Source organism: Hyaena hyaena, unplaced genomic scaffold, assembly GCF_003009895.1.
Source record: "Hyaena hyaena isolate Hyena2069 unplaced genomic scaffold, ASM300989v1 scaffold_22, whole genome shotgun sequence".
Taxonomy (NCBI): Eukaryota; Metazoa; Chordata; class Mammalia; order Carnivora; family Hyaenidae; genus Hyaena; species Hyaena hyaena.
This window is the reverse complement of record NW_024080654.1, coordinates 6,301,496-6,327,845: the sequence shown is the minus strand read 5'-3', so window position 1 is coordinate 6,327,845 and position 26,350 is coordinate 6,301,496. Positions and strand designations below refer to the sequence as shown.

Genomic DNA, 26,350 nt, shown 5'->3' with positions numbered 1-26,350 from the left:
CCTGGGTGCCCACATGCTTTCAAGCCCCCACTTGTCCCAGAAGCTCTTGCCGCCCCAGGCCTCCACCCCCCTGCACACAGCGGCACCCACCGCAGACAATCATCAGGAGGAGGACGGAGTGCAGCCAGGAACTCCCTTTCCACTTTGCTGACTTTGAAATCCCTGTGAATCCAAGAGTCACACTTGAGTTTAATTCCAGGGAGGGCTGTGCTGCCCCCTGGCTCTGCGGCAAAGTGTGTGCCTGCGCAGGTTTGGAACCAGCGATGGGACCCAGAACCTCCACAGAGTCGTGCCCTTTGGGGCTGGGACCCAGGCGGGAGGCTGTCCTCACCTGTAGGCAGGGGCTGGAGTGTGGCCTCACTGCTGGTCCCACGCCACTGCTGCGTGGCCAGGGCGAGGCTGGCCGAGGGGCCTGGGAGGCTGAGTGTCCCCCCACCAACTCACCCCCCAGAGAAGCCTCAGGACAAGGGAGGCTTGAGGGGAGGTTACAGGGCCTCCCGGCCACGCTCTGTGGGCAGATCAGAAATCCAATTGGGACGTAATTGGCACCAGATTTTAAGGCACGAATATCGAGGAAGAGGGAGGAAACCATATAACAGAGAGTGTCCTTTGCGCATGAAACCCCTGCATCCCCCACAAGTGCCGTGGTGAAGCCCCAGGCGAAGGCAGGACTCAGTGCACCCAGGAGCCTGTGAGGAGCCGGTCCCCGCCCACATGGTGCACGGCCGGGTCCAGGGGACCGCAGAGCAGGAAAGGCAAGGGTCTGCGGGGCTGCTGCAGACGCTCCCAGGAGGCAGCCCGGGCACGCCCACGGGTGGGAGGCGGGGCGGCCGTGGCAGGCCCAGTGAGGAGCCGTCGCGGCCACACGGGGGTTTCAGTGTATCATATGCCACCACACGGTCGGGCTTCAGTGCCCAACACAGGCTGATGGGGTGAGGGAGGCTCTCGAGATCCACCAGGCATCAGCCAGAACGGCCCAAAGCGGGGCTAGGGAGGTGGGGGGGGGGGGGGGTGCCACGGAGGGAGAGCCAGCCCCTCCCAGAGCTCGATGACAGCCACCCTGTGAGCTCCTGCACCACAGGTGAGGACCCTCCCTGGTGGCTGTGCACTCGTGGGCCCGCACCGGTGTATCGGCACGAGGTATCGTGGACCTGCCGTTATTACTAATGTTCCTGGGGGTGCACGTTCCATGCTGTCCCAGGACTATGCTAAGTGCTCAGAGTAATCCCCTCGTGCGGCCTGGACAGGGCCCCAGGACAGGGCAGCGGCCATCTCTGGCTGGGATGACGACATCGAGGGTCCCAGAAACCGTGAGCCCAGAGAGCTCCTGGAACAGTGCTCAGCCCGGCCCCCGGGAGAGAGGTGTTGTGTGGACCAGCCTCAGGGGCCGAGCAGGCTGATGCCTGAGGATCTGAGCCAGCGTCCAGGGCTGGGGAGGACGGGAGGGAGGAGGTGGAGAGGAGGCAGAGGGGAGGAGGCTGAGGGAGCAGCGCTATCCTGCACGTGCCCAACAACTAGCCTTGCACGTCTGCAGGGCCAGACCACCGTCTCCTCCTTTCCAGAAGCCTCGACTCTGGGTCACAGCCCCAGGGCAGCATGTGTGCCGCCCGCCAGCCCCCTTCACTCTGGCTTCGGGCTGAGCCAGGCCGGCCCCCCAATCCCACACCCACTTTCTAAGTACCAAGAATTCTGTAAATCTAAAAGCAAACAGGACGTTGCATTTACCCTGCACGGAGACACATCCTCAACAAACAAGAGCAGGCGGGGCAGGCCGGGCGCCGGGAACGGGCGGCCACACGTCTCCTGTACCCGGGGCCCCGCCCGGACGGCCTCTCTCCCGGGGGGGGGCAGCAGAGCGGGGGGGCCGCAGAGCTGGGGTTCAGCAGAGCGGGGGGCCGCAGAGCAGGGCACAGGTGTCCAGATGCTGGCCCCTGGGAGCCCCGCACCTGCTGGGCACACACACGGGACAGCATCGGAGAGGCAGGGGTGGAGACGGAGGGGCTGGGGGGCGGGCGAAATGAAGAGGGAGCTGGTGGGTCAGGCTTCGACAGGGAGGGGTCACGAATCGCTGTCAACCTCACTGATGTCATGAGGACAGGGCAGGAGGCCCCTGGCCTGTGACGGCTGTGTCACCCTGGGACACGGGACACGCCGTGGCCTCCCCTGTGGTCTCCTGTTGACTCAGGACAGGTACCAGCTTCCACCCGAGCAGAAAAGACGTGAGGGCAGACGGGGGCACCCTGCTGGTAAACAGCAGGCGCCCATCAAAGCCAGCGTGCAGTGACCTGGGCCTGGAGGAGCGTGGCCTCTGGAAGTGTCCCCACAGCGGCCGCAGGACAAGGGCCCACCGCCACGCGCACCAACAGCTGCGCCCTCCTCGGGCAGCAAGCACCTCCGTTTTGGGGAAACAGCACATGGTCTGCAGAGACGGAGACGAGGGGGACCAGCAGCCCTCGGTCACACCAGACCCAGGAGCCCGGGCCGCTCCTGCCCCACCACGGGCTCCCTAGCACAGCACGTCAGAGCAACCCCGGGGATTTGGGGAAAGTTCCCGGAATTGGAACTAGACCCTAGTTAGGAAAACGAGGGGGCGTCTGGGATGGCCTGCGAGGCCACGCTGGGGTGGCCCTGTGGACAGAACGCACTCAGGTGCCCGAGCGCGCTCACGGCCAAGCTGTGCCCCACACAGCATCCCCCCAGGCCTGCGGCCTCCTCGCCGAGGCCCCAAGTCAAAGGCGGCTGGCCACACGCTCAGCTCCCGCTCCCGCGTGTGCTTGTGAGCCGTGACCCTTCCCACGCAGCCACACGGGCGGTCGGAGCCCGAGTCCCGAGGGTCGGGGACATTCATGGCCTCAGCCATTCACCGCACACCCAGGTGTTTGTCATAAAACTGGAACCTTCGGGCGCCGCTGACAGCTGGGATTGGACTGATTCATTCAATTTACAGAAACAGCTTATGAATTCTTTGTCCCTTTTTGTCAGAAGAACCCGCCTGAAAACGTGCTCGTGACAGATTGAGGATGAACACTCCCCCCTCCGCCCTCAGGACAGCAACAAGGAGACCCTTCCCCAGGGTCTTTGTTCTCGGGGCCTCAGGACTTCGGCAGGTCTCAGAAGTGCCAACCCTGTGACCCCAACGGGAGCAGGTGCAACCAGGAAGGACCATGCAGAGCCAGTGGGCCACACAGCATCACGGGCTGAGAGCCCTCCAGGGGCGCAGCCCTGCCCCCCAGGCCCTGGGGTCCCACCCGCTCGCACAAGCCTGGCCACGGGAAAATGCGAACAAAGGAGCCGCGGGGCAGTCCCTTCAGCTTCTAGGCTGAGCGGGAAGAGCCCAGTGGCTCCGGAGGGACACCCAGCCGGGAGGGAAGCGGAGGAGGGCCGTGGCTGAGGCCCCAAACACAGGGGGCACCTGACACGCCCCCCCCCAGCTCGCTCCATTCCCAGCTGCACTGGCTCCGCCCCAGCCTGGACCCCACTAAGCCCCCACCCCGGCCACTGACTCTGCAGAAGGCCCCCTCCCCCCCCCCGCACTGCCCCCCACTCCAAGAGCGCCAGCTCGCAGCCCCCAGACGCACCTGTGCTGGCCTTCAGGAGGAGCCACAGCCCCGAGATGTGCTGCGACAGCAGGGAGATGCGGCTTAAGGTCATGCTGTCGCTGCCAACGCGCGTCAGGAGGCGGCGGCCTGCCTCCCGGAACGCCCGTCCTGGGCACACAAAGGAAGGCGGCAAGGCTCCATTTTGGGGCGGCCTGCCCCCCAGGGCCTTGGAGCTAGTTCCCCAGCAGCGCCAGGAGCCGAGCGAGCGCACAGCTCACTAGATGTGCCGCGGCCAGGAACTGCCCAGCCCCCTCGGCAAGCCTCCCGCGGCCCCAGCTCCCCCACCGCCGCCCGTCAGCACCCTCCCTGCGGGGGCCCCACACCGGCAAAGTCAGCCCCAGGCCTGCAGGCGGGTTGCACCTCCAGGCACAGGGGCACCTCGCCTATCCTGCCCTGCCCGAGTCTGTCCCTCCTGTCCCTGCTCCTTGAAGAGCTATGTGTAAGCGCACAATGTTCCCGTGTGTGTGTGTGTGTGTGTGTGTGTGTGTGTGTGTGTGTGAGAGAGAGAGAGAGAGCGAGCGAGAGAGAGCGAGCGAGCGCGCAGGTCCTGAGCAGCTGAGATTGCAGCTGCCCCCAGGGGCTAAGATCATGGAAAATGTCACGGGAGGAGGGACCCTTCGGAGCTCATTAAAATGTGGGTTTGGTTCTGGCTGGGGGTGTGCCCAGCCTGGTGCTAACGAGCTCCCCGCTGAGTCGGAGGGCCAGGCTGTGGGCAGGAAGAGCCGAGGGGCTCGCGACCAGCGCTGGCGCCCACCGAGCCCCCTGCCCTGGCCAGCAGGGTCTCCAGGCTGGAGCAGGGCTGGTCTGGGGTCTCCTGGTAGGCACCGGCCCAGGCAGAAGCCTTCAGGGGCATGTGCCGGGGGTACCCCTACCACCCCGTGGAATCCAATGTCACGGACTCGCTTTCCCGCCAGCCGGGGCCCCAGGGGCCCCAGGGTCACACATGCTCACGCTACGGGGGGCGCTGTCACTGCGCTGGCAGCTGCCCATACCCGTTCCACACCCCCCTTCCCTCCTGTCACGTGACCAGGCTGACCTGGTCTCCGCTGGACAATTCCAGCCCCTCCTTCCTGACGCCTGCTCCCCAGCCTCCCCCACCAATGCTTAATTTGTTGTCCCAGGGACAGGCGGGGACATTCGGGCAGAGCAGGGTGCAAGCCCCTGGCTCGGTGGGCAGGGCCTTCAGAGCCAAGCCCATCCGGCCTCCCCTGCAGCCGCCCTGGCCGAGGTCCCCACCGCATGGCAGGCTTAGCTCCGCCCGGGGCCCTTTCGGAGCCTCCCCGCAGCGCTGGGCAGGCCCGGGCAGGGGCTCCCTGAGGTCCAGCACGCAGGGGGGCTGTGCCCAGCGAGTAACCTGCAGCCAAACAGGACGGCTGAGGAGGTGTCAAACCCGAGGCTCCGCTACCAGGCGGACATGGAGTGGGGGCTCCAGGGACGCTTCCTGCCTGCGCCCCCACTTCCGTGCCACAGCAGGCTCTCTCGGCCTCAGCCTCCGCCTCCGGGCCCACCGTGGGTGCTCAGTGCCGCCAGTAGCCAGCTGTGTTCTCAGGAGGGCAGCAGCCACATGGTGTGACCTCGGCCAGGGGCCGCCTGCACCACTGGGTCATCCTGCGCCCGGCACACCTGCCCACGTCGGCCTAGTGTTCTCCACGCCCTGCTGGGCGCCCAGAGTGTGCCAGGCCTGGGCTAGAGTGGGGTCTCGAACCCGGGGACACACAGCCATTCTCGGGCCTCGCCTGCCTCATTTCTCCAGCTCCATCCTAGAGAACGGCTCCCGGAGCCAGCTGAGGTCCAGCCCCGGCTCCTGACCGTCGGGGACCCACGGCCGACCACGGCCACCCTCTGCCCTCCAAGCCTGTTGCCACCCTGCACATGACACGAGTGTGGCTGCGCCCGTGACGTTGCCCGTTTTCCTGGTTTACTGCACGGTGAGCTGCTGCAGAGGCTCACGGCCTCCAGGCCCCAGGCCCTCCACTGGGGAAGCTGAGGCAGGCGGGTCCTAACGACTCCCCCACCCCGGGCCTCTGCGGGGCGCGCATAACGCTGGCCCTGGGGCCCACGCAGAGCGAGCACATGCTCTCCTCTGAAAGGGTCCCTTCGGAACCGAGACCTGATGTTTACAGAGGAAGCTGCTGCTTGGAAGGTCTGCCCTCTGCAGACACGTGACTCGTTCATCCCAGAAATGCGTGCCAGCTGCTCTGGGGGGTGTGGGGACAGGAAGTTACTGCGCTCAGAGGGGGTTGTGGTGCACAAGCTATTGCCCCAGCCCTGGCCATGGTCAGGGAGGGGCCAGGACCAATCCCGGATAGCACTGGGATCCGCTGGGCCCTGCCCCAAACACCCACAGGGCTGGTTCTGTGGCTTTGAGTTTTCCCGAATGTGTCCTTCTCTGGGGGGCCCCCCGAACTGTGACTGCCGTCATGGCCTGCGGCCCCACATCCCCGGCGCTCACACCCACCCCATCCAGCCCTCACGGCCGGCTGGCATCCAGAGCACCCCCACCTGCTCTGACCCCGAGCCCTGGCTGCCCGGCAAGTTCCCCCTGCTTCATCTCCTGCTGCCCGTGCAGTGCCCAGAGCAGGCCCGGCACAGGCGTGTTGAGTGGCTGCGGTCACAGGTGGGCACGTGGAGTGGGGCGCGTGGAGTGGTGAGGAGGGTGTGGAGGTGCCAGCTGCGTGGGTGGTTTCTCTGCAGCACCCTGTCCATGCTAGTCTGCAGCCACCCCGGGGCCCAGGGTGGAGTTTCGGCTCCCGTGAGGCCCGTGTGCCCCATGGTGGGGTCGCTGCCCCACACGCTCACGGCCCTTCCCATCCCTGGCCCGTGGCCGCAGTCTCCCCCACGAACTGCCGCCCTCCCTCTGTGGCCTCGCCAGGCCCCCCAGGAGCAGCCAGAGTCCGACCATTCTGTCTCTGGCTTCGCCGGCCCCCGGAGCTGTGTGGTCTGGGCTGCAGACTGCGTGGGGGGCCAGCCCTCCAGGGCAGGGGCGTGCGGGCATTTCTGACAAAGTCTCTGCTGGCCTCTGGCCCTGGCTTGGGCCCGGCGGGGGAGGGGGGAGTGCATGCCAGGGGTTTGTGGACACCAAACCCTTATCAGTGACGAGTTAGTCGCTTTTCTCAAACGCGGGCAGAGTCCCAGAGCCCACTCTGTGTTTCCGTCCGTGTGATGGGCGGTGAGGCCGCCTCGGGTGCCTGGGGCCAGTGCTGGGCACGCAGTTGGCACAGGCCCCCTTCCGATGTAAGCACTCCTCACCGGGTCACGCGATTTTCCAGATACTCACATCACTCTGGCCAACAACAAAGGCAACTTCCTGTGGCTCTGCCCACAGTCCTCGAGGGGCAGGGAGGAGGGAGGGGTGAGGAGCGCACCGCAGGACCACAGAGAGCCCGGAGGGTCAGGGCACACCGGGCGGGCAGGCGGGCGTGAGCGGACCCCGCGGGCAGTCGGTGCCTCCGTTGCCCGCTCCACGTTGCCCGCTGTGAGGCTGTTCTCCCTGGCGGGCTTCTGGGGCCGGGGCCTGCGCGTGCCTCCCTCGGGGAGAAGCCTGGTGCCAGGGAGGCCTGTCTGTCCTGAGTCAGCCCCAGGCGAGTGAGGGACACTGCAGGCCACCACGGGCGGCACGTGCTCACTTACGTGAGGAGACGCGGCAGTGTTGGCGCCCAGGGCAGGCGGGGTGGGGGGCAGCGGCCCAGCGTCGCCCCTGCCCGGGCTGCACCCAACTGGCCCATGCAGCTGTCGCCCCTCCACATCCAGAGGTGCAGGGACAGCTGGGCAGGCACGGACAGTCTCCTCAGGGGCAACCCTTTGACCTTACAGACGCATCTGCATGACCTTCATGCACGCTCCAGACAAGGTGCAGACGGCGGGCCAAAGAGCTGCTCCCGCCAGTTTCTGCCAGATGACGGGGGGCGGGGGGCCTGCTTCCTGCATCAGAGCACCCCACCCCCTTGCCACCTGCCTCGTCTCGTCACCGTGGTGACCCCGGCAGACAGGTGTCTGCTCCACTGGGGCAGCACGGGAGGCTGGACCCCATGGCTGCTGGCCTCAGGCTCCCGTCTTCCTCCTGGGGCCCCCTCCCCCCTCCTCCCCTTCCCCTCCTCTCCTCCCTCCTCCGGAGCCCCCCTCCTGCCTTCCTGCCCTCCTTTGGCTCTGGCTGGACCCTTACACCCTGTCCTTCCTGCCCTTGAAACCCTGCTTCTCCTGAGACGGGGCTGCCCTGCGTCCCCCTGACTGTTCCTCCCTCTTCAGACTCGCAGGCTTTCCTCCTTCCTTTTGACTTCAGAGCCGCTCCGGTAAGCCAGCGAGCTGAGTACAGGCACCACGCAGCCCCATCAGGCACGGGGGGCCGGGGGGGTGGCCAGCGCCCTGCGGGCACGGGGGGGGCAGCACCCCGGCACAGCTCCTGGCAGCCCTCCTCTTACATGTCAGTCTCACACTTCATGCACTCCCATCAGGCCCACAGGAGGCCACCAGTGAGCACCCGGTACTCTGGCTGGAACTCCATCCCCGGAAGGTCCCGGAGCCGACACGAGACACCCAGGGTCCCTGCCCGGTCGGTCTCCTTGAGCTAAACTGGAAGGTTCTCTCTGGCTGATTGAAAGACCAGACCCACGAGCCGCAGCCACCATCACATCCATGATGAACTTCCCCTCCCCGGGGCGCGGCCTGGGACCCAGGTGCTTATTGATGGACCCGTCAGTCCCCTCCTGAGGGCACGGGCTGCGACCCGGAGTGACCTGGAGGGAGCCTCATTCTCCTCCTCCTAGATCAACAACTTCTCTGCACACACCTAACAAACCTGGGCGGGCACTGGGCTGGGTACACACAGCGGAAAGCAAACACAGCTGGAGCCTCGGGTTAATTAAAATGCCACCGTAGGCGTGGACACGACAGGGCGAGGCTGAGTCCTTCCACGAGACGCCCGTGGGTCTGGGAGCAGGCCGGCCTCGCCCTGGGGAGCTGGGGCTGATGGGCGGGGTCGGCCAGCATTCAGATGGCGGCTCAGGCACCACCCGCCTCACTCAGCGCTCCCACCCTGGATGGGAAAGGCAGCCGTGCCCCCCCCCCCGCCCCCTGGCCCCATCAGGAGGGTGCAGGTTGCACGTGGTGTGCGTAGGAGGTGCCGACAGATGACTGACGTATGCTGGAGCACGGTGGCCTGGGTCTCAGGACCCACCGAGGCCCCCGATGGGAAGTCTGGGTTCCGATCTAACCACTGAGCTGGGGGCGGTGGTCTCCTCAGTGGGGAGGTGTGGGAGGTGGCCGGTGGCACTCAGGAGCCGCGCCGGGCGTGTCGAAGGCCTGAGCGGGAGTTTCATGGGGGCGGTGGGAGAGGCAGGAGTGGCTGGCAGGCAGGCCAGGCCTCGCCCACGCAAGCCGGGACCGAGGGCCGCTGCCCCCAGGCGCTGGCACCCACTGGAGGCTCCTGCACCCCAGGCTATCGAATCCGCATCTGGGGAGGGGCCAGGCCCGTCCCAGGCAGCAGATGGAGGGACAGGTGCGGCATTAGGGGCCCCTCGGGAGGGACGCCCCGTGCAGGGCTGTTCCCAGAATGAGTGCCGTCGGGTGGACAACAGTGTCCGGTCGGCCTGCTGCTCAGCCGCTCGCCAGACAGGGCCGCGTGGCCTTGGAGATTGGGGGCGCCCTGGGCTCCACAGCAGGTGCTGAGACACCCCAGCTGATTTTCAGACCGTCCTCTACCTTCGCACAGAAGGTCAGCACGGGTGCCCAGAGGCCCCGCCGAGCCTGGGGACCGGAGAGGGAGGAGGGAGGCATGGCCGGGGGCTCCGAGATTCTGTGGGAAGATGGCCAGGGCAGGGGTCCGGCTGTGTGGACAGGACAGAAGCCTGCGCGTGTGGCTGGGTCTGGGGGAGCACCCGGGACCTGGAGCTGCCTCGGTCACTCAGGGAGTGCCCAGGATGGCAGGGCCACGGGCTGCGTCTGCTGCCTCACGGTCGGCCCCGGGTTCCCACACCAACACTTCTGCTGCTTCCCACCTGTCCCAGGTGACAGACGGGCTGCGGCCTCCCAGGGCCCCACCCTCCTTCCCTGCAGCCCCACCCCCAGGGCACAGGAGCCCCTGGGGTCAGAGTGAGGTGCCTGCAATGGGCCGTGGGCTCAGATCTCCCCCTCCACCCCTGTTCTCCTTCCTGGGGTCACAGCCTGGCCTGCTGTGGGGGGGCTGCTGGCAGCTGGCTGTAGAGTCCGATCTCTTCCCCCCCCAACCCGTTCTCCCTCGTGGGGTCTCAAGCAGGGGCTGGACTAGCCCGGGCGGGGGGACTGCCTTTAGGGTCTGATCCCTTCCCCCCCCACCTCTGTTCTCCCTCCTGCAGTCTCAGGCAGGGGCTGGCTTGGCTAGGGGTGAGGGGGGTTGGCTGCTGGCCACAGCCCTGCAGTGACCTAGGTCACTCTCATGGGCATTTCGGGTGCTACGGCGGGGCTCCCCCACCTCACCTCCTCCTCTGACGTCTGTCTCCTTCGACGGCTTCCCCTCCGTCCCCCGTAAAACACCCAAGCCCTGGCCCTCCTCCGGCACTCTGTCCACCTGCCCGGCCCCGCTGTCCGTGGGCCGCATGGTCCCCAGGTTCTGCTTCCTGCACGCCCCCCACCAACACTGCCACACGCACCTCCCTTTGAAGTCCCTGCGCCTCTGGTTGGAGCCGAGATCTTGGACCAAATCCCCACCTGTCTCTGCAGCCCCTGCCCGGGCTGTCTGTCTGCTCTCTGCTCCCACGTTCATGTTAACTCGTGCGCCCCTCTGCCTGGATGTCCTGCCCTGTGTCACAGGGCAGCCACCAGAGACCGCAGGCCTCCCCGGAACCACACACAAGCCGCCCTGACCCCTGGCCTTTATGGGACCTGAGCTCGGGCCTGAGGCTCGGCGAGCTGGTGCAGACGGAATGAGGCCAGGCGGGGAGCGCTTCAGGAGCTGTGCTGGGCCTAGTGCTCTGCAGACGCGAGATCAACACCAGTCGGTCGTGGACAGAAAGCACCCCCTTTTATCTCGCTTGGAGCTCAAATATAACGTAAAAGTCAGGGTTCTTAACATCTGAGCAGAAATGAACTTTTCAGTGTTATGCTAATTTACGATAAACGTAGAAGTCCTAATGTGCCGAAAAGGGATTGATTCACAGAGTGGCTGAGGGCAGGGGTGAGTTAAGCAAGTGCCCCCCAAATCCCACACCAGAATGTTCTGTGTCTGTTTCACAAAGGAGGCCAGGCTGGGAAGCGCCTTCTACCACGTCCGGCCGGCTCCACACCAGCTCCACACCCTCCTGTAAGAAGTCACGCTTATTCCCCAAATCTGCCCACGAGGAGCGAAGCCTGGGCGCTGACACACACTGGCCTCGTGGCAACCACTCAGGTTACACGTAAGGCCACATGGGTTTCTCCTAATAAAAGGTGGTGCTTTCCTTAAGGAATTATTTTAAAGACCGTGAGATTAGTACAAAGTAAAAACTAACAAACTGTGCCCGTGGCTTAAAGTCCCAAATGTTGGCCAAGTGCTGTCCAGGGGGCTGTGATCACAGCCACAGCAAAGCAGACCCCGACTGGACACAAGTTACTCTGGTCACTGAGGGCCTCAGGCCCCTGGCCTGCCCAGCTGGCAGCCCCTAGCAGGCTCCCGCCCATCGCCCAGCTCACTGGCTGGGCAGGAAAAGCAAGAGCCTGGTGAACATTTTAAAATGCAGATTTCATTTCAGCTGTCGCATGTAGGATACCTCACTCACCTGATCCGTTCATAACTATCTGACAGATTTCTGGAATGCTCAACGGCTTCCTGTCAAATTTCCAATATTCTAATGAAATCATGCTAAAAAAAATCTGCTTTTATTTCTCCACAGGATGAGTGGGTAATCCAGCTGAAAACGTGTCTGAAAGGTGGTGGCGTCAGTCAGGAAAATGCCCTGAGGTCGGGGGATTCGACTAGCTTGCTGGGGAGCACGGGGAGGTGGGCAAGAAGGCACCGGCCATTCTGTCTCAGGGACTCACCCCAGTCCTGTGCCAACACCCAGCTCACTGTTAGGTGCCACTCAGACTGTGCTTCCTGGGGCTAGCACACCTCAGCTCCCTCCCCATGGCTGCCAGGTGCGGGGAGCTAGCAGGTGCAGGGAGCCATCAGATGCGGGGACCCAGCAGGTGCGGGGACCCAGCAGGTGCAGGGAGCCAGCAGGTGCGGAGAGCCAGTAGGTGCAGGGAGCTGCCAGGTGCTGGGACCCAGCAGGTGCGGGGACCCAGCAGGTGCGGGGAGCCAGCAGATGCGGGGAGCCAAAAGGTGCAGAGACGTGCCAGGTGCGGAGAGCCAGCAGGTACGACGGGCTCAGGTGCCCAACCCTGTCGACCATCGCATGGGGACGGGGCGGGTGTGCAGGACTCTCGTCTCCTGATGGACATCTCTCCCTGCAGCTGGTCAGTTTCCCAGGTGGGTTCTCCCGGGCCTGGGCTGCACAAGAGACCATGCGTGTGATGCCCATGCCTTCCCTGCAGCACGGAGCCTGGGCCTGGCAGGCACGAGACGCGGCTGCTGCACATGTGTGAAGGAGAGCACCTCTCAGGCCTTGAAACATGCTGTTTCTTCATTTGTTCTTAGCTTCACCCAGAAAACCTTTTATTTTTCTGAGAAGCTGCTCCCATACAGACGTCACCAAGAGCACTCGGGCTCCTCTTTCAGGCCATCTTGGAAAATTAAGGTTTCTTCACAAGAATAAGTATTTCACTGTATTTTGAAGTGAAGTGCAGGGGCGCCTGGGTGGCTCGGTCGGTTAAGCATCTGACTTCGGCTCAGGTCATGATCTCACAGTCCATGAGTTCGAGCCCCGCGTTGGGCTCTGTGCTGACAGCTCAGAGCCTAGAGCTGCTTCGGATTCTGTGTCTCCCTCTCTCTCTGTCCCTCCCCTGCTCACTGTCTCTGTCTCTCAAAATAAAATAAAGACATAAAAATTTAAAAAAATAAAGTGCAAACAGGCTGCTGCGGCCCTGACTGGTGTGGGTCCAGGACGAGATCAGTGCAGAGTAACGTCTGTGTCGGTTTTCTTCACAAGCTGGTCCTCATAAACCTGCCTCCGGCCCACAGCCGTTGCAGGACTCAGAGCAACAAACACACCACAGGATTTACGCTAGTGTTGCCCACGTGGTCGCTGAATCCTCTGGGTCTTTCTCAACATAGGACGGTGACAAAGAGGGGCTCCGTCACCCATGCTGCTGCCAGGACGGACCAGGATTTCCATAGCTCCGGCCACGCCCCAGGTTGATGTGGCACCAGAAGACGTCCCTGAGGTACCAGTCCCCCTGCACCTCACACGGAGCCCATGAGTGAAGAAAGGCCCCGGACATTGACCTTAACTGCCGCCCGCTGCAGGAAGTTGTCTGCGGGTCTCCAGGGCCCCCCGTCAGCGTGCCACCAAGCGCATTCACACGCACGGCCACGCAGGAAGGGCCGAGACACACCTGTGGGAGGCGCTAATTTGACCTTCCTGCTCCATACAGTGCTCCAGAAGAGCAAACAAGTAGACACAGAACGAAAGTGCCTACACCCCAGGCAGAGGCAGCCAGGCCCACACAGCAAACAGTGCACGTGCTGCAGACATGAGCCTATTTCCCCTGAATCCTGGTGGACCAGGTGGTGCCCCCGAGCAGAAGCGCCACCTTCGGTACACGCATGCCTGCGACCCTCTTCCAGACACGGTTTGCTCAGGGCACCCACCTGTGTCCAGCACTGTCTTTCTCTCCGAAGAGCACAAGGTCGCCCCTGTGACCGTGGCTAGGCTACCACTGGGGCATGTCCCACTCCCCAGACCAGCTTTGTGACGCTGGTGACCAGGATGGGAATCCTGGGAGTCGCATCCAAGCACAGATGCCACACTGTCAAATGTGCTGGCACATCTGTCCTCAGAGTGACTGTGTCCCCAGAAAGGGGCAGCCCCCCACCTGGCCCCCACCTGCCCTCCTCCAGGGGTGCAGCCCCTCACCTGGCCCCCACCTGGCTCCCCCACCTGGCCCCCACCTGCTCCCCTCCAGGGGTGCAGCCCCTCACCTGGCCCCCACCTGGCTCCCCCACCTGGCCCCCACCTGCCCCCCCCACCTGGCCTCTACCTGCTCCCCTACCTGCCCCCCTGGGGCAGGCCCAGCCGGGCGCCCAGGACAGGCCGAGATACAGCCCCACAGTTCTACCCCCTGAGCATCTGCCCATCAACCTGGAGGTGGAGGCCAGGCAGCTCCAAGGGCCGACCTCCCCTACGTGACCCTCTGGGGCCGAGAGCCCTGCGGCCGTGGGTCCTAGTGGAGATGCACAGAAGGCCCACACAGTCCTGTGGCTTGTTTTCTTGGCAGGACAGGAAGGGAGACATTGGCCATGAGCCGAGGCTCCCATTCGTGGAGCACTTCCATCAGCCGCTCCTTCGCTGGGAGGACCCGGGGGGCTCTGGGTGGGGGGTGCGCCTGGGTGGGTGTGGGGCTGCCCTGGAAACTCGGTGGGAAAGGGGCGCCTCTCACCCGTGCTGAAGGCTGTTCTGTCTACCATGGGCTTGGCTCACTCACTGAGGTTGGACCTTAACCCTCATGGAAGCTTCAACCGTCAGCCTCAGTTTCCCTGCGGGGAGGAGCGGGTGATTATTGTACGAAAGGATCAGCTTGGGGCCAAGCCCCTCTCTGAGCCAAGCCATGCTGGCCCTCCTGGGGTCCTCCGGGGACCCACGCCGGGCTGTCTGGCTTGGCGCTGCCGCAGAAACAATAGCAACTGGACCGACCGCGGGTCCCGCGGCAAAACCAAGCACCCGCACCCGTCGCCCGCTGGTGCCCAGGCCCCCGGCAGCCCCCAGACACGCGACGTTGTTGGGACAACTACTGCCTGGCCACCCGTGGTCAAGTGGGTTGTGTTCACGTGAGATACGAGGCACGCACTTAATCACGAAGCTCTCGATTGGAGGATGAGAACGCAGACCCGGGGCCAAAGGAAGGGCCAGGCCAACACTGAACGTCCTGTCTTCGCGGAGCTGCGACCCCTCTCCCCAGCCTGGCCACGGTGACACCACAGATCTGTCCTCACAGACTAGATGGGCCAGTGGAGAACCCACGCGATTCACATGCGGCGGGTTTCCTGAGCTTCCGGGCAAGTGAGGGAGCCCCTCCCCGGACGGCACACCTGCTCAGCCCTGCGCACGCCGGGCGCCAGGGGGACTCGCTGGGCTCTGCAGCTCCCCGGAGGGCCGACCTCAGAAGCACCTTGGTGTCACCAAACTGCACTGAAACCATAGCACAGCTGACCTTCCCGCAGGTCACCTCTGGTGGGCCATAATCAATAGCAAGTAGCTACCTTTTAAACGTGGACCCTTGCACACAGGGTCCGTGGACCCCTGCACACGTGAACTCCTGCACACAGAGTGTGGACCCCTGTGTGCCCCCCAAACAAGGCCCCCCAAACAAGGCCTAGCTTAGCTCTGATGGGCCTGGTGCTGGCCAAGCCCCTTGCTGTCCGGTTGGAGCCAGCGGAGGCACTGACCCTCGTTGGACACAGGGATGTCCCCCCCACCCCCGCCATGGGAGATGCAGAATCGTCTCCAGGAGGCATAGCCACTGCACCCACCGCGGCCACCATGGCCACCCCTGCACCCAATAGGCGGTGGCTGAGGGGACCCAGGGACTCACCCTCAGCGACAGACAGCAGCCAGGAGCACCACTCAGAATAGACGTAGTAGCTTTTCATCTCCGCCACGGAGATTCTGGCCGCGCTTCTGTCCCCCATGGCTGGGGAGCACGGGGAAGCGCCCGTCCCTGCGCCGGCTCCTGGTGCCTTCCCCGCCACCCGCCGGCCTCTCCCACTGAACTTTGCTCCCTAAAATCTGCATGAGGGACCAGCTGACTTCTCACTTCCGTTTCTCCCGTGAATGGAGACAGAGCACTGAGAGGCGGTTCCCTTCCCGCAGGCGACCTCGGCTCCACCCTGCGTGAGCACATGGGGACCCCGCGGCTCCGGGGGCCCAGGGAGAAAGGAACATCCGGGCCCGTCTTGGCCTCGGTTCAGGGTTGAGGGACAACTGTGCCGGCGTGACTTCCCTGCGCTTCTGTGGAGGCGACAGAGGAGGTCCCACCTGCCGGCACAGTGATGCGCGCACAGGACCAGAGCCCAGGGCAGCCCCGTCCTCGCCTTCCGTGTGATGAGGGCAGAAGCTCTGACACAGGTGACCATGCTGGGAACAAACAGGCGGAGGCGTATTTGCTGAAAGGGAGGCGAGGACGGCAGGGACGGGGGCGCATGTCCAGCCTTCCGGTCCCCGCCTCTGTGTCTCTAACGGGTCTGGGGCTGACGCCCAAGCCTCCGCCCGGAGACGCTCTCTCAGGGTCCAGGGAGGCGCCAGCCGCCCCGTGCCACCATCAGAGCCCTGCCCTGTGCCCGGGCGGGGCTCCACGGCGATGGGGTAAGGCGCCCCTCACTCTGCTCAGGGACCAAGGTGGTGGACGCCCCGGGCCAGCAGGTGCCCAGCGAGGCAGTGGGAGCCGCCGAGACAGTGGGGCCCGGGAGCGGTCCTGGGGTGGGTCCCCAGGACCAAGACCCCACAAAGACCCAGATACGTCAGGCCCCAGATGTGTCCCCAGGGCCGAGCCAAGCTGTCCCCAAGTAGGCTGGCGGGAGATGGGGAGTTTGGGGCGAGGGGCCAGATGCAGTGACTTCAACCAAGTTGCCTGAAGTTTAAAACGATGAAAATAATACTAAGTCGCCAGACTTCTTCAGAGCAAGAAACCTGTCCTTATCAGCAAGTCCGACCACAGCCCGCGAGGAAGTATGTCAGTACAAGCATTTCCTCTGAATAAACACACTTTAAACAAAACCACACTCTCTCTCCACAGTTTTACGGGTCTGGCCGACCTCACCCAGGTCTCCTGAAAAGCTGAAAGCCAGGCTTGCAAATGCGGCTCTTCTGAAAGCAGTTACGGGCGGGACCCAGCGACGCTGCGGCCAGGCACCCACGCGTGCCTCCCCCAGGGCAGGGGGTCCCTAGGAGCTACCGCCAGGGCGCGCGGGGCTCTTCCTCAGCACCCTCTGCTCTCACCGTGGCCTCCACCACCCCTGCCTCGGGGGACACAGCCCCACAGCCTGTGACCCGTGTGCAGTAAGGGCAGCGTGTTATATGGTCCGGCCATGTGTGGGTGGCGGCCATCTCCCCCAGGGCATCAGCCCCCTCCGTCAGCACCTGGCTCTCTCAGCGGAGGGAGAAGCAAAGCAACAGCTGGGACCACACAGGTGGCTTGCCCTCCTTTGGGAAGGGTCTCACCGCAATGTAGTGTTATGTTTTCAACATTTCTAGGAGCACTGATTTTCCTGAAGAAAGGAAACTTTTCAAAGACATCACCCATTACGTGGCCCGCGTTTCCAGTGTGTGTGGCTGAGCTCTTCCTCTAGAATTCCTTCCAGAAGAATTTCTTTGGCGTGTGACCTTACGGTCAAACATTTTTTCCCTTTTTGCATAAGCTGTCAGGAAGCTCAGAGGGAAATTCTGTGATCAGTTGCAGTGAGGGACCCACCCAAGTGTCTCGTATGTATTTATTTGCTTCTCTTCATTAATTCTGGTTCTGTTTCAAACTGTCTGTGCCAACCTGAGCACGTTTCCATAAAGCCCTAAAGAGAACCTTCCAACTCTAAGTAAAACAGTCCATTTTCCTGGCTTGTTGAAACTCAGTCTAGAAGGTCCCAGCGCAGAAGAGCACGGTGCATACCCCTCCCTGTGTGCTCAGACGCCTGCCGCTGGAACGGTCCCATCCCTGGGGGATGGCAGCTCCCTGTGGACAGAGGGTGCCCTAACTTCCTCTTGACTGATGTCACATCTGTTTGTGGCCATCAGAAAAACTATAACATCGTGAGCACACTTTCTCCCTGTGCCTTCCTGGCTGTGGGTCGCATCCCAGCCTGGAGAGGCTTCTTTCAGGGCTCATCCAAGGAAAGCAGCTGGGATGACCCAGCAGGTGCCCTGAGCCTGGAAGCCACCCGTGCAGGTCAAGGAGACTTAGCCAGGAAATGTCAGGAACGTCAGGGGGGGGGGGGGGGGGGGGGAGGCCGGGGGGGGGGGGGGGGGGGGGGGGGGGGGGGCGCGGCATGAGCCACGCTGACCCGGGACCCAGGACTTAGCACCTAACTTCCCACCATCCACATGGGCGTGAATACCAGCAGGCACACTCAGCCTCTCATGGGCACAAAGAGTGAGGGAGAAGCCTCTCAGGTCAGCCCCCACATCACCCTGAGCACACATCCCTGGAGCACTAGCCCCACCGTCCGGGTACCTGGGTGAGCACTGATCCCACCCACCGTCACGGTTCCCTGGCTGATGTGTGGGGGCAGGCTCAGGCTCCCACGTCACCCTCCTCCATGGGGCTCCAGGTGTCAGATGGTAATTCAGTCCTTCAGAGTTGGGGGTTCTCAGAGAGCAGTCTGGTCAGACAACTCGAGGACTCCCATCCACGTCTGATGACCTCTGGACCGTAGGCTCAGAAGGGGGTCAGGAGGGGCACGAACGTGTGCCAGACTGGGGCAGGGGTCTGCATGCCCCTCGTGCCGACCCCACTCACTCTGCAGTTTGCAGAGTCCACAAGAAAGTTGAGGACGTGTTATTTTAACCCTGAACACTGCATGGACGCAGGTGGGCTGGGAACGACAGCCAAGAGTTGAGGCCGCCAGGCTGTCAGTGTGCGGGCTCCGTCCTTCCCCAAAGGGAAACTGGGGGAGGCTGTCCGGTCATAGCCGAGCCTGTCACGTGTCCATCAGCCGCACCAGGGCTGAGCACCCCCAACCCGGCCGCCAGCTGCCCAGCCCTGCGGTTTATGCACTGGCTTCCCCCATCCTCTCAGACACTAAGGGGCCAGTGCCAGGCTCCTGCTCCCCACCAGGGAGGGGCCGTAGGGCCCCCAAACCAGGGGGCCACGTTGGGCTCGCTTGGTTACTACCTCTGGTGTCATTCCCCTTAGACATCAAGGGCATGTGGCACCCGATGCAGCAAAGTCAGCTGCCACCCCAAGGTCGAAGGCAAAGCACAGGCTTCCCGTCCCTGACTGAGGAGGGGCTCTCCGGGACAAGGGGCAGAAGAAGAGACGGGCCCCTCCTCCAGGCCCAGCTGTCAGCACAGCCGGCTCCCGTGCAGGTCAGCCTGATGGACTTTATGTTGAGACCCAGGGGAATTCCCGTGCCTTCCTCGGGGGGAGGACCGGAGGCCACCTGGGGTGGACGCCGCAGGGGCAGACGCACGGGCCCCACACACCTGTCCACCTGCCGCCCGGGCCGGAGCAGACTCAGGAGCCCACACTCCTCAGAAGCCGGTGAACCAGGTAAAGCCAGAGCCATAGTCCGGCTTCAGCAAGAGAGCCCGACGCGACATTTCCAACCTCGCTCCCAAGCCCTGCAAGGGGCATGCGTCCTGGAGACGGGCACAGGGAGGTGCCCGCCGCGGAAGGGGCCCCGCGCCTGCTCCCGTGCCCCGACCCGCCTCACCTGGCTGAGGGCGCCTCGAGGTCCCCCGGCGCCTCCGGGGCAGCAGCCAGAGCCGACGCCGGGGCCCCCCGGGACCCCCCCTTGAAGCTCCCTTCGCGGCCATCCTGTCGTCGCCAGGGACACGCACAGCGGTGGGGGCTTCGATTCCGCAGACCCCTCACGCGAGCAGGGCAGACGTGGCCCCAGGGTCAGAGCCGCGCGGTCCCACCGGCCTGCGGTCTCCTCTGCGGACCTTCGACAGCGGGTGTTCCGGGCGGTGGGGGAGGGCGCCCCGCCCCGTGCTGCACGCCGAGCTGGGCACACGACCTCCAGTGACCTTGGCCACCAGGCCCGGGGAAGAACTACAGAGCGCCCGCCAGCTCCCAGAGCCCCCAGCCTTCACCTCCAGGCCTCGCTGCGCAGAGACTCCGGGCGCGGGCAGCCCAGAGCTTCCTGCTCACGGCCAGCCAGCCCCCACCTGTCGCCCCGCCCGGGAGGACGCTGCCCCAGCCGAACGCTTCTGGTGCCAGAGGAAGGCTGTGCAGGGCGACCCAGGCCGGCCGCGATCTATTTGCAGGTCCTGGGCATTTCCTTCCTCGCAAAGGGGCTTCTCCAGCCGCCCAAACCAAAAACACCTTCCCAGCTCAGGAAGTCTCAAGTTCAAGCAAACAACTACAAGGCGGGAGGAAGGGAGGGGAAGCGGCCGGGCCTCCTGAAATAAACTGGGAAATTCCGCCGTCTGCGAGCCCTGCGTGCTGTCCAGCTCGGAGGGAGGAAATGATCACACTGCTGTGCTTGGCAAGTGACACTTTCCAGTGTGTCCATCGTGCCCCGGACCCCACGGCTCCGGCCCCTGCTGCCCAGGCCGCCTCCGAGGGGGAGGGAGGCCCGAGCGCCCACCCCCAACCCAGAGCGTCTGCCTGGACACGCCTCCGACCCTCACGCCTAACCTGCCGGGCAGTTCACTCAGTGCCGTTGACGTGAGCCACAGCGGAGGCTCCCGGGCTCACGCATGCTTCCTGTATGTTCCAGCCCACGGAAGCATCAGCACGTGGCTCTGGCTGAAAGGCCACGCTTGACCCCGTGAGCCTGGGACGCCCCTTCAGCTGTGTAGCTGGTTTGCAAGGAGACAACGTCTGCCTCACTCTGTCCCTCAGCGCCCCCCTTCCTCCCGGGAGCGTTCACAGGCTGGGGGGACCCTGTCAAACCCTGGCCTTCCCCCCGGAGCTGGAGGCCACGGGGCGGAGGCGACAGTGCAGGCCTGCACATGTGCTGGCTCAGCCCTGACGGGGTCCACTTTCGACTCTCCTGGGCCCGCTCGCCTCTGCTCCGCGCCCTCGCCTCCCTGCGCCGTGGCCTGTGGCTGCGGGCATGCGGCAGGTGAAGCTGGCTCCGGGGCTGCATCCCTGAGAAGCCACAGGGAGAGCACGTCCAGGCACCGGCCATGGTGCTGCCACCTCCGCAGCCCCACGCTGCCTCTGTCCGGCGCACAATCAGGAGGAAACAGATGGTGTGTTTGATGTGGCGTGTCCAGGACTCGGGCCCTCTTCCCGTGACCAGGGACCAGAGCCCAAGCTCCGTTCAGCACATGGCACCTCAAGAAGGACATGTCTCTGCATCCGCCACCGTGGGTTCTGAGGCTGGGGCTGAACTTCTCCCCGTGGAACCTGAAGGACGTGCACAAATCCCTGGGAAGGGCGGCCGCTCCTGGCGCAGCCAGCAAGCCAGGCGCACACGCAGGCACGCGCACGGCTCACGGAATCAGGGTTCCACCAGGTGGGCGTGGCTGACCCGGGTTCTCCAACTTTATAGAAATATGTCCTAGAGATGTTACTAATTAAAACCTTTTCCAAAAGTCAGTTCTGAGACACGAATCCACCCACAGTCTCTGTCTTGTCGGCTCTTGGTCCTTGGGTTTGGCTGACATCCCCAAACCCAAACACCCAAGTCCTTCCTCCCGGGCCCCGGGCCCACGCAGGGGCGTCGCGAGCAGGCACGGCAGGCCTCTGGAGAGCTACGCCCTCTAGGGACCCCAAGAGTATATTTTACTCAACGTGAGCTCAAGCTGCTGTCAAGGAATTCATATCAATAAATGGCATGAGTTTTGGCAGTAAAAAGTCTTAAATTAATCATGGCGGGGGCGGGGAGTTACTTAGCGTAGCTCTTAAATGAGATACTCAGAAACTGGGTACTTGGAAAGCCCTTTGGGGCTGACGCCTGGCTCAGGGCTGCGTGACGCTGTGGGCGGAGGGCCCTGTGAGAGACGGCGTGCAGGAGCAGCACGGGCGTGCACGTCTGGGTCGGCGCACTTCCACACGGCCGGCACACGCAGGTGCGCCGGCAGCGCCCGGGGCCAGGTGTCACACCCGCTCTCCTCCTTCTGCCTCCTCCTGCCTCCCGGGCTCTCCCTCCTGCTGGCGGGCGCCCCTGCCTGCCGGGCACAGAGCACTCCTCGTCCCGGCTGCAGACGCGCCCGGGGCCTGGCCAGCACCGGGGCCACAGGCGCCGCGCCCCCCACGCCTGCCTGCGCTCAGCGCCGGGTCCCCAGCCCCGCAGCCCAGCCGCCCCCCCCCGGAAACGATTCCCAACAGAGCCCCACTGCCGGTCACGACTAGCCGTTCGCCGGGTCATCGGCCTGTCTGCCCTTTGCAACGAGAATATCTTCCCTCGAACAAAGACAGGAAGCTCTGGGAGCCCAGTCAGGAGGGCCCGTGAGAGAAGCCACAGGCCTGACCGCTGGGCCGCTGAGCGCCAGGAGCGGCGCCGTCACGGAGACTCCGGAGCCTCTGAATACAACGCGCCTCATCGTCTTAAATAAGGGGTGCGTTGCGCCCGCCCAGTCGTGACAAAATCGAGAGATGGTGCCCAAGGCACGTGACCTCAGAAATCTCCCAGCACAGACAGCAGGTGACGCGGTGATTCAGGTCGTTTCCACACTGTTCGCAGTGACTTTAAATAACGGTCCCCTTGCACTGATGGGAAACACCGTGCGGCACGTGAAATGGTGGCCTGAACTTCCCCTGCTTGTCGCGGCGCTCGAGGGGCTGCGCCTGGAGGTTGCTTGTCTGCAGCAAAGTGTCCGGCGGACGTGCCCGGTCTCCGGGGCCCTGTCGGCTCACGGCCGACGCCCCCTGCCCGTGAACGTGTCCGTGTGAATGAGGGCTGTGGCCGGCACTGAGGACTGGGCTTCAGTAGAGAGAACAGTACAGAAGGGCTGGAGAGCCTTTGCCAACTGATGGACGATAATATTATAAAGCTGATAAACCACGGAGATGGGACACCCAGGTCTGTTCAACAACTTTGCACGTTTTGTTCCTATTTAGACATCAGACGACGAGTTCTCCCTTCACAAGGATTCAGAAATCAAAACATAGAGCGGTGTTTTTGAAGATAAGTAACCTTACAAAAGTGAAGTCACCTCTGGGGCATTTGTTTACCTACGATCTTGCTAAAAATGTCACCAGCGGGACTTAACACTAGTTCCTTCTTCTGCAGAGATAAGAAATCAGTTTTCACGCTTCGGGGACTGGACTCACGTTTTGGACACTACTAACAACGGAGTAACAAAAAGCCAGAACGTTTGCCCAAAGCCCAGTTTAGATACGCAAATGCCACTTAATCTCTCACATTCAGAAAGCTCCATCATATTTTCAAATTTACAACTTTAATTTTCTAGAAAGTTTCCCCCCAGGTTTGCCGTCCTCTCTGTACAAAGTTGCTCTTGGGGGAGGGGGAGGGGGAGGGGCTGCTCCTTGGAGGGTCAGGGTCCGGCACAAAGAGCCAGGTGCCCCATGCATACCCGGAGGTGTCCCCGAACCAGCCTCGCCCTGGGGGGCCCGTGCCCGCCCGCCCAGACGCTCCCCGTTCTTCCCCATCCTGTGGGCTTCCTGCCTGTGGGCGGCCGGAGCGCTTTCGTGCGGATTTCCGTCCCTTGCTGTTCGCGGCAGCCCTGCGAGGCGGGTGCTCTCACGGGTCCACTTCACGAGGACACCGGGGCGCCACCCGGCCGCCGGTCAGCCGGTCATGACCTCAACCTCCCCAGTGCGCAGTGGCCTCCCTGAGGTGGTGCAGGTTATCCCCGAGGCGGAAGACCTCACCCACACCTTGTCCAAAGAACACCACGAGGGCTCTGGTTCCAGAACCTTCACATGTGCATCAGATAGCTGCAATGAGCTCGTCCACAGGTATGAAAGGAATGGATCAGATACATTCTTAGTGGACCAGAAATAAAGCTCGAAATTCTATTCATAACAGCACAAACCCGCCTGCAAGGACCCGTGATTTGCTGACCGTGGGGACGATAATTCTGGCGAAGCAGCGGGTTCGGGCAGAGGGGAGGGGCTCCGCCGCGGGGGCGCCTGAGCTCCGGGCGGCGGGAAGAGGCCGGCACGCCCCACTCCAGACCTGACCTGCCTTCTGCTAAGCCGGGACTCTGTGGGCCCCAAACAGCCGTCTGCACCAGCCCTCTCCGGTGACGACGTGTATTCCGGGCAGGGCACCCTCGGCGGGCAGCTGGGGTCGGGAACCCTTCACTGCGATGTCCCTGACTGGTACCGGCTGTGACTGCAGGGGCCTCTCAGATCTTGCGCTGTTGCCCTTACTGGCGCCCAGGGGGGTGGCACCGGAGGGACTCCTACTCAGGCGCCGGCTCGCGGTGGAGAACACAGGGTCGCCCCGGGGGACGCGGCCGTTACCCTGGCGGAGCCGAGCCGGGTGAGCGGCACGGGGGGGGGGGGGGGGGGGGGGGGGGGGGGGGGGGGGGGGGGGGGCGCGAGGCCCCGGCGGAGGACGAGGGCAGCGGCCCGGCCGGCCCGGGACACAGGCCGGCGCGAGAAGGGCCGCGATGGCAGGAGGCAGGGGAGTGTCGGGGCCGGAACCCCCTCCCCCACAAACGCTACCGTCTGTTCTCTGCTCTGCTCACACGCGGGGAAGATTAGGGGACGGTCGTTCGCAGACGAGTGCGGAGCCGGTCCCAGGTCCTCCTCCCGATGCCCAGAGCGTCCTTCGGAATCGCCTGCGGGTCCCCCTTCAGCCACGCTTGCGGTTTCTCCAAACGGCTGCACTTCCTTCCCCGCAGCTGACCGCGGACGCCTCCGAGCCCTTACGGAGTACTGTGAGCAGCGGGAGCTGCCGGGGCCACCTCGGTCCCCGGGTGGCCCCTCCACAGCCTCTCACCACCAGCCGGGTGTGCGCCCACGAGGAGTCCCTGGCATGAGCACTCCCTTTCCGTCGAGATCTGTGTCCTGTAATTTGCAGCCCTGCACACAGCTGGGAGGGACACCGCGGCAGGGAAGTGTAAGCCAGTCCCCTCGGTGTGGCCTCAGGGCAGCTTTTCACAAGCGTGCCACAACGTGGAGGCTCTGTGGCTTTGTGGCACGACAGGGGTATTTCGGGGTTTGGGCAGAACAGAGAATGTCAGCTACCAGATCAGCTCCTGACCCGTCCTGGACTGGACCTCAGTTTCCACACCTATAGAATGGGCCTAACGGCCAAACCTCAGAGCGGCTGTCCAGATCAAAATACACGTCAAGCACTAGCTCTATATTGGGCAAAAAACAAAAACTAAAGAGATTAAAAAACAAAACTATGTGCTGATTTTATGTGGTAAGACACAAGTCTTTTTTATTAAAAAACAATATTTAAAAACCATTTTTTAAACATTAAGTTCCATAGAAGAGTATGTGATTTCTGTGACTCACTAACGGCCCCCATTGGGTCTCTTCACATATTCCTACCAACTAAACATCAAAAATAGAAGAGAGCACACCTAGCACCTAACAAGAAGGAGGGAAGTGAATTTTAAGAGTCTCCCCTCCCCCCAGGCAGAGAGAAGCAGGTTCAACAGTCATCACAAGGACCCCGCCTCGTCCCTCACACTTCTCAGTCTCTACAATTTTCCTCTAAAGGAATCCAGAGAACTTCCAGCCTCCCCAGGACGACACCCGGGTGAGGCACCCTTCTATGGTTACTGGGCTTGTGACAGTCACCAATGACTACAAGGCCAATGGGGGTGTGACGCCCGCCCCCAGGACTGACCGGGGTGACGCCCCCCTCAGGACTGACCAGGGGTGACGCCCCTCCCCAGGACTGACCAGGGTGACGGGTCCTCCTCCCCCCAGGACTGACGGGGGTGACGCCCCCCCCGGGCCCCGGGACACAGTGCCGCCTCCAGGGCTGCGGGGGTGTGTCCGGTGGGGAGCCGGATACTGCAGGGAGTGGGCATGAGCCGTGGGGCCCGGCGGAAGCAGGTGAGGGTCCCTGAGACCCCGGACGTGGCCGAGCACGACCAGCCCCCCCAGGGGAGGGTGGGGGTGGACACAGAGCCCTTGGGGGGACGAGAGGGCGGGGTAAGCAGATCGGGTCCTGGGCAGGAGCCAGGCTGTGGGGGGTACCAATTGCTGGCCCCAGAACTGAGCAGTTTCTTTAGAAAAGCCCAGAACACAGAACAGTGAACCCCACCCTGGAAGAGAAGACATAGGGAGGGTGCCGTCTCCACAAGATAAAGACAAGAGGGTGGCGGCATCTCGTCCCTCAGGGAGCACTTTCCACGTATTTGGACTTGTTCTTCTACGCTCTCTTCCCTTCTGTCCCCGAGCTTCTATTTTTGCCTCGGAGCGACTTCCCAGGTGAGGCGTGTCACAGCTCCCCAGAGGCCCCGGACACGGCTGTGGGGCCCGGGGCTCAGAGGGACGAACCCTGATGGGTGCGTGCTGCCCCCCCCCGCCCCCCGCATGGCTGAGTTCTTGGCTGAGATAGGAGTTGAAATTTGGCTCCTTGGACAGTGGTGAGCTCAGTGCAGACACAGGACAGACGGGTGGGGAGGGAGGAAGACGCCCTCGGGGGGAGACTGAGGGTTGGTGGCTGGACCCCTGGGGGGAGGGGCAGACAGCGGAGCTGCTAGTGCTCACCCCCGCGGGCCGCTCAAGCTCGGAGAGACGACAGCACTATCTTCACAGTCTTGTATGCGACCTCGCCCACTTGTCCCTCTGCCCCCGACCACCTAACCGGCGGTCCTCATCCACCCTCCCCCGCACGTCACCGCGCACCCATGACAAGGGCCAGTGTTTGGCTCAAGGTCAGTGAGTGGAAAAGGGGGCACTGGATTCAGACCCGTCTCCTGCGGCCCTTCCTGGACCAGCACCCTCGGCGTCACCTGAGAACCAGAAAGTGCAGACTCTCAGGGTCTGCCACACACTTCCCAACCCGCCACGGGGGGGGGGGGGCGCCACACACTTCCCAACCCACAACTGGGGGGGGCACACTTCCCAACCCGCGACTGGGGGGGGCACACACTTCCCAACCC

General features: G+C 63.6%; 1 protein-coding gene across 4 annotated transcripts in view; it reads right to left on the bottom strand.

Annotated features, from left to right (window-relative positions):
• MCF2L (MCF.2 cell line derived transforming sequence like) overlaps positions 1-26,350 on the bottom strand; it is a 111,064-nt gene that overhangs the window by 55,764 nt on the left and 28,950 nt on the right. The window contains exon 1 of one of the 4 annotated variants that reach the window (XM_039226629.1): positions 3,579-3,605. The exons of the other annotated variants lie outside the window; for them this stretch is intronic. The gene's annotated coding sequence lies outside the window, so the exon portion shown is untranslated. Of the gene's footprint in view, positions 1-3,578; positions 3,606-26,350 lie in introns of those variants that run through there. 4 annotated transcript variants of the gene reach the window in all.